This window comes from Cyanistes caeruleus, unplaced genomic scaffold (assembly GCF_971803275.1).
Source record: "Cyanistes caeruleus unplaced genomic scaffold, bCyaCae1.hap1.1 HAP1_SCAFFOLD_127, whole genome shotgun sequence".
Lineage (NCBI taxonomy): Eukaryota > Metazoa > Chordata > Aves > Passeriformes > Paridae > Cyanistes > Cyanistes caeruleus.
Genome location: NW_028255924.1, coordinates 544,673 through 552,457, shown reverse-complemented (window position 1 = coordinate 552,457; position 7,785 = coordinate 544,673). Strand labels below are relative to the sequence as shown.

The 7,785-nt window shown below is 52.0% G+C and overlaps 1 long non-coding RNA gene across 1 annotated transcript; it reads right to left on the bottom strand.

Annotated features, from left to right (window-relative positions):
- Positions 1-6,314: 6,314 nt before the first annotated feature.
- Positions 6,315-7,774, bottom strand: LOC147646084 (uncharacterized). Its single transcript, XR_015281980.1, has 2 exons — positions 7,570-7,774; positions 6,315-7,212 (listed from the first exon to the last, which is right to left on the bottom strand). It is a non-coding gene; the product is annotated as an uncharacterized LOC147646084 (long non-coding RNA).
- Positions 7,775-7,785: the final 11 nt, after the last annotated feature.

Genomic DNA, 7,785 nt, shown 5'->3' with positions numbered 1-7,785 from the left:
CGGGAAGAGCTTCGTGCGCTGCTCCAGCTCCATCCCCCATGGGAGGATGGGCGTTGGATGATCCCCAGTGACCCCCGTTGGGCAGAGCCCTGGTGATCCGTGGTCCTGGTGATGCGTGTTGGGAAGACACCTGGCTGGGAGGCTGCACATCTTCCTGGCTCCCTGTGGGCACCTGGATAAAAGCAAGGGAATTAAAATCCAAGGGGATACAGAATGACAATGGGAATTGTTGACTTTCAATCCTTGAGAACCTTTTGCCTCAGGAGCTGTGTGGGCAGAGAAAAGGGGGTGACACTGGGCTTGGGGGCCCAGAGGGGAGCACACACGCTCTTGGGGGGGGGAGGACACCACCCCTAGGACCCCCTTTCACCTCCCTGTGCAGGCAGAAGCCGAGCCCCAGTGCCAGGAAGACGAAGCCCAACACGGAAACTCCAATCCCTGTCAGCATCTTGCTGTGGGCAGCGTTTGTCGGCATCCCTGGGAGGTCTGCAGAGGTCAGGACCCCCAAAACTTCTCACAGACACTTCAATCCCCTCCAAGCACCCTCCCAGTCCCTCCCAGCCCACCCAGGACCCTCTGAAACCTCCTTCTGAGTCACTAATTTTAAAAAATTAGGTATTTTAGAAAAAGTGGAGATCTTAGCTAGAGACAGGCCTTGCCGGAACTAGTTAGAGTTAATGATGAAGTGAGAAGCAGGATTTGAGATAATGAATCTCAGGTAAAAAATTACTTGTCATTGTACGTTTAGATGTGCTGATAAGGGAAAAGAGAAAGTGATAAACGGGTTCAGGAAGATCACAGACTTTACATCTGGAAACCCATTTCAAAGTCACAAGGGAGGAAATTTGAGTTGTACCAAATGTCATTTGTAATGTCAACCATTGTAAAGGTAGAAAGGTGAGAGTGGGGAAGAGCGGTTTTCCTTCATCTCTTGATGACCCCTCCTCACCAAAACAACCTGTTCTTCAAATCAGGGAGCCAACCAGGCAGGTGTAATGACTTTTTAAACTCATTACTGTGAATTTTAATCCAAAGTGGGGAATGGGGGGTGTTAGCATTATGAATATGTATTCATATTTAGGATATTTAAGACTTTTCTAAATAAGTAGACACTGGAATCTTTTGTCAGCTTGCAGTGCGTATTAAGGGGTGACTCCTGCACTCGCCCAGAGCTGTGATTAAACATCCACTTTGTAACTTTAAACTGTTGGAGAGGTTTTTTGTCCATTAACAGATTGATATTGATACTTGATCAATATTGCTATTTTGGTAAATCACTGCCAGTCTCTTCCCAGCCTCCCCAGGACCCAGCAGAGCCCCTCCTGTTCCTCTCAGGATCCCACAGCCCCCTCCCAATTTCCCCCCACTGCCCCAGGACCCCCAAACCCTCTCCCAGTCCCTTCCCAGCCCCACCAGGACTCATCAAGACTCCTCCCAGTCTCTGCCCAGCACAACCAACCTCATCCCAATCCCTGCTTTCCAATTCCCAATCTCCTTCCAGCTCCTCCAGGCTCACTCAAATCCCTCCCTGTGACACCCAGCACCCCCAAACTCCCTCCCAGTGTCCACCAGGACCCCCAGAACCCCATCCCACCCTCCCCAACATCCTTCAAACCCCTTCCCAGGCATCCTCAGCACCTCAATCCCTTCCCCAGTTTAAACCAGGCCATCTCAAACTCCCTCCCAGTTCCTCCCAGCACACCCCAATCCCCCTCTGGCCCCCCCAGTGCCTCCCCCGCTGCCCCCGGCGCTGTGGGGGCCGGGCCGTGCCCCAGTGCCGGCTCAGGGGGTGCTCCAGGCTGCCGTGCTCCACCTGGCAGCTGGAGCTGAGCCCGCATTGCCGGGGGCGGTTTCCAGCAGCACCAGGAGCTGCTGGCTCCAGTCCCCGCTGGGGAGCACGGCAGTGGCCAGCACGTGGCCCGAGAGCTGCTGCTGGCCCTGGGAGCAGCTCAGCTGGATGTGGGCAGGGGAGAAATCCATCAGGGAGCAGAGCAGGCGGCCGGGGCCGGGCTGGGAGCTGGAGGGCACCAGCGAGATGGACACGCTGGGATGGGCACTGGGAGAGATGGGAGACGAGTTGTGTGGCATTGAGAGGGACTGGGAATGGACTGGCAGGGACTGGGATGACACTGAAAGAGATGAGAGTGGATACTGGGACGCTGGATGAGGGCGTGGAGGTCTGGGAGTGAAGTGAGAATGAATTAGGAATAGACTGGGAATGGCTAAAAAGGAGTGGAAGGGACTGTGGGGCCTCTGGGCGGGACTGTGGTGGCACTGGGAGGGACTGTGGTGGCACTGGGCGGGACTGTGGGGCCTCTGGGCGGGACTGTGGTGGCACTGGGCGGGACTGTGGTGGCACTGGGCGGGACTGTGCTGGCACTGGGAGGGACTGTGGTGGCACTGGGCGGGACTGTGGTGGCACTGGGAGGGACTGTGGTGGCACTGGGAGGGACTGGGAATGAAGTGCGCGGCACTGGGCGGCCGAGTCCAGCGCGGGGCTCTCGGCTCTGTGGATCTGCCCGGCAACAGACGAGTCATCAGAGAGACGCGCTCTGATTGGCTGAGGGGCGAGAGATGCACGGAGAGGCGACATGGACAGGCGGGGTCACTGGGAGAGGCTGGGATGGACTGGGAGAGCCACGGGAGCCATTGGGAGGGACAAGGGACCCCGGGGATGGGCACAAGGAAGCCTGAGGGCTCTGGGGTGATTCCCAGGGAGGTCTGGAGGGACACGGCCGGGCCCCTCTCTGTGCCCCGAGAGCAGCGGCCCGGACAGAAAAGCTCAGGAGCGGGAGGAGGTGTTTCTCAAGATTGATTTTAATCCTCATTCTCCTGGTCTGATTTGCTCAGTCCTAAATTCATTTCATTTCCCCATGTCGGGCTGTTGTGCCCCTGATGGTGATCCCTGAGTGACCTCTCCCTGCCCTTGTCCCGACCCACGAGGATTTGGATTTGTTTCAGTTCAGTGGAATTCATGGTGATTTGGGAGGAGCTGGAGCAAAGCAGCTGGAAAGCACAGTGGGCTTGACAGGGACTGAACCAGGGCAGGAGTTGGGGCTGCCTCCAGTGAGCTCTCACAGTGTGAACCTTCATGGGGTCTTTAAGGGAATTTTGTTGAAGTTTGACATTCTTTATTAAAAAGCAGAGTCACAGATGGAGCTGTGCTTTCAGCTTGAAATGAGGGGATGGAACGTGGGCACTGGGACTTCCATAACCTCAAGTTGTTCCTTGATCCTGGACACTTTAGCTTTGGCAATCTGAAGCCCTTCAGCAGCAATGTCTCTGCCACCCCCTGGTTTCTGGCTCAGACCCAGCTCGCAGCTTGGACAAGGTCTGGGCTTTGTCCTCTTGAGCTTCGGGAGCCTCCCGGGAAGCACCAGCCCTCCCCAGCCCACCCTTGGGAGCACTTTTTCTTTTATCTCTCCTGACAATTTTATCCCCAAAACTGCCGTGGGAACGTTGTATCCAAGCTCATCCTCCAGCGCTGCACTTTCCTCCTGTGAATTCCCTGTGCAGGGAATGTGTCTGTGCTTTTCCCTGCTCTGTTCACTGACAAACAAACCTGAGCCCGTGGGACTGTCAGAGCTCCTTCATGCCATGAACTCAGGTTGTGTTTCTCATGGCATGTTCTGGAGGAGCTTTTCTTGGTGTGTCTTGTGCTGCTGGAAATGACACAAGAGCCAGGAGGGAACAGAAGCTGCTGCTGCCCGTTGGCTCAGGGCCAGGGAACCAAGTTGTGCTCCCGGGCAGTTGGGCCCTGCTGGAAGCAGAGCCGCGTTTCCCTTGAGCAGCTCAAGCTTGTGACAGCTCCAAACAGGAAACCTCAGCAGAAAACTCTTCCTCCAAACTCAGCTGCTTTCCCTCCTGCAGCTGTTTGGGAAAGAGCCTCAAAGCACAGACTCTGCTGGGAGCCATTGGTGCATTTCCTCCCTCCCGGCAGCAGCAGCTCCTGAGCCCTTCACGGGCTCCTGGCCCTTCCCAAACCCTTCAGCTCCCTTGGAACTCTCAGCACTCACTAACATGTGTATTTCTTTCATATTTAAACTGCATTTAAACTTCTCTTTTTCTCTCCTCTCTATCTTTTTAATCTCCTCTTTATCTCCTTTAATCCCGTCAGCACCAGCAGGATGGGGATGGAGTCTTGGGGTGGGTGTGGGATGAACTGAGGATCCAGCAGAGAAGGGCAAGGCAGAGGGGAGAGGACTCAGCCAACCCTTCTCCTGCTCTCTCCTCCCCCAGGCTCCAGCTAAAGCAAGTCAGACTGGAAAGGATCCCACAAATGCTGTGTTCTCCTCCCTCTGAGCTTGGCTGGGGATCCTCAGCTTCAGCCTGGTGCAGTGGCTGAGATTCGCTAATTTGAGTTTTTTGGCTAATGCACTAAATAATGTGGTGGGTTTAGCGCTGGCTGAAATCTCCAGGGCACTTACTCATTTCTCTCTGTGAGATATGGATTAGGAGAAGGGAAAACCAGGCTTAAAAGTTAGAAGGAATAAAGAAACTTTATTAACAGGACTATAAGAAATAAGAAACCAGAATAAAACCTCCAGAAACCTTTTCTCTCCCCAACCAAATTTTTCCTTTCTCAACTGACAGTGTAGGGACAAAACTTGGGATGTTAATGCAGTACCAACTATACGATAGCCTTTTCATCAGTATCTGTAGGGAGAGGAGTTTTCTCTTGTTATTCCATGGAGAGTTGTCCACAAGAAAAGACTTTTCTTGTGCTTTTTCCTTTCCATGAATAGCAGCCACCCAGGGCAAAACTCTGCCATCATGCCTTCCTCCCATTTCCACACCACTCTGAGGTGTGTTCACGGGCCATGAACTCAAGGGGTATTATTTTAAAGATTCAAGAGTTACTCTCTTCATCTGTCTTGGTGATCATCTCTGGGGACAGAAGTTTTCTTCTTCTCTCCCTGGGAACAAAGGATCTTCATCAGCTCTCATCTCTCTCTCTCTGTTCACGCATCTCATGGGATCACAGCTACTCCACCACCTGCTTGGCTTCATCAATGGATACCTTTGCTCAGATTTACACTTTGAATCCTTCATTCCCCCCAATACTCTTTCATTAATGAAAGGAGTTATTTTTCAGAATGTTATTGTCCATCTCCATGGCCCTAGCAAAAGACTATTTCAGCTCATTAAAGCATCTCCTCATTCTCCTTCCACCTGAGGCTTGACTCTTCCTCGTACTGACCTTGATGTTTGATGTTGTCTTTTACGTGTCGATCGCTCCCACTTTGCGCTCTCTGGAGAGGGGATGAAGGCTGCAGGTCTCATCTGTGTAGTGAAAGGGTTAAATGTGGCCCAAGGTGTGGCAGGCATTCCTGGTGTGGGATTTCAGCTCAGCAGTCCCTGGAAGGCAGGGGACGGTTTCCAGCTTGGAGCCGTCTGTGCAGGCCATGGCGGGGATGGGCGAGATGTCAGCAGCCGTGGCTCGGCCCAGCTTAGGGCCGGGGTCCCCCTGGGGAGGGCTTCAGCCACCCCACTGGAATGGGACTGGGAGGGCTTCCCGGGAGGGGCCACAGCAGAGCCCGGCCTGGCCTGGGGCCGGGGGAAGACCCGCAGTCTCCATCCCCCCAGCCCAGAGCCACTGGGCTCCAGCCCAGCCCCCCCAGGCCACACAGGCCGCGGGCAGCGGGGCCAGCCACACCACAGCTCCAATACCTTTCCAGGCTGCAAACAAAAAGAGACAACTTCCCCAGCTGGAGCTTTTAAAATGTGCTGTTCACAAAGGTGATCTCACTTTTCAGTGCTGCAAAATGCTGTCAGTTCTCAGAACTGGCCGGCCATTGGCCTGATCTCAAGCAGAGAGAAACTCCCAGCAGCCGCTCTCAGAGAAATCACTTCTGTGGGTGTTTTCTGCTTTTATCTCTAAAATGCCAAACCACCACAGATGGCCTGCTGGGAAGGGGTTCGGTGCCCCCTCACCACCCCTCGGAGGGCAGAAAGAAAGAGAGCTTCCCACGTTTCTTTCCTCTCTTAAATCTGTTGTCATCAAGGTGTTTCCAGCTTTTCTAATTGCCTTAGCAATGGGCCTGTTCTCAGAGCCAGACAGTGATTGGTTTTGCCAGGCATGGAGAAAGCTTTTAGCAGCTCCTTTTAGCAGAAATAGCATTCCCATGGCTGGCTTCTTCCCTCCTCACCAAAATTTAACCCATGCAAAACCAACAAAACTGGCCACTGGTGGTCCTGGGGCAGGGGAACCTGCAGGCTTGGAGAAAACTTGAAGAACTTGTGTGGAGCCATTCAAAAATGTAACGTGGCTTCATATCTAGACACACATCTAAAACCCAGCTATTTCTCTATTCTTTTTCTTTTCAGCTGAGAAAGGAAGTCACAGGTGATGGGGTCTCTATTCCACATCTCTTGGGTCCCTGCCTCATAGCTCCCAATTTGGATGAAAGTTACCCATTTGATCCCTCTGGCTTCCTCCTCCCACCATCTCCTACATCTTCCCCCATTCTTCTGTGACTTTCTTCTTCTCTTTCCTTATGACCATTGCAGCCTCATCTCTGTGGCTCACAAATGTGCCCAGGGGGCTCCCGGGGTGAGGCACAGGCCCACATGCTTCTTTGAGATGCCCCAGCAGTGCTGCAGCAGGCTGATGGCTGTGCAGTTCCTTTGGTACAGGAACAGGCATTCCTGGGTTTAGTCAGAAGCATCAGTGGCCAAAATCCCAATTTCCTTTGGTTTAGTCCCATCTCAGAGCTCAGTTGTGGGGCAGGATGTGGGTGCTTGGGGCACTGCAGCGCATGAATGATGCACGGTCCCCAGGGGTGGTATATCTGGAAACATTTATTACAAGTGTACATCACTTTTGTGCTGTTTTTCCTATTGGGTTAGAATAGTGTGAGCCTGGGTAGCCAATAGTATAAATGTTCAGATGGCTGCTAACGAATAATAGCCATGATCAATTCCCTATTAGCAACATCAGTTTTATTTCCCTAGGACAAGCGCTTGTATAACAATTTCTTCTGCAAACTACTCTGCTTCTGCTACTTGTTTCATTTTAGAAACTCTGTTCCATCCATCCTGCCTTGACTGAGGAGCAGTCTTTGTTCTCTTAGGACAAGTTTTCTTTGTTTTCTCTCTCCACAGGGCAGTCTTGGAGTTACTCTTGGATCTCTTGAACAACAGGGTTTGGCTCATTGTCAGGCTGTAAATAATGAGCGGTGGGACCACTGGTGCTGTGAAGTCGATTTATTGCTGGAATGCATCAGAAAAGGTCTCAGTCTGAAGGCATGAGATTTTGGAGGGGTAACAAGTGGGCCATAGCTCAAAGGTAGTCACGAGTTTCTTTGTTACACAGCAATATATCACATTTTGGCCCAATGGACAGCTGACATGGAGTTTATTATTACTTAATCACCTTTCAGCTTTGCCAAGTTCTGCTGCACTGTGTCTGCTTTTCACCCAATAGACTGCTAGCTCACCTACACACATGTGCTTCTTAGGATAATATTTAGATTCATAGCCTACTCTATAAAATCACACAATTACAGTTGAAAACTCTCCACCATCTCACTCAATGCAGTTTCTTATTTACTTATGGCATATTCTTACTTGCAGCTATAGGAACATAAGCTTATGAATTCTCGACTCAACGTCTGTGAACCTTTAGCATTGCATGAACCCAAGCTCCTTCCAAGGCTGTAAATTAAACCCTTCAGTATCTGTGGAAGTTTCTGTCATTTCCCACAGCCCACCAAAGGATTTGTGACCCTTTGTGACAGAGGAGAAGCTCCCAGGCAATTTTGTGTTTGCTGTAGGGAAGGTTGG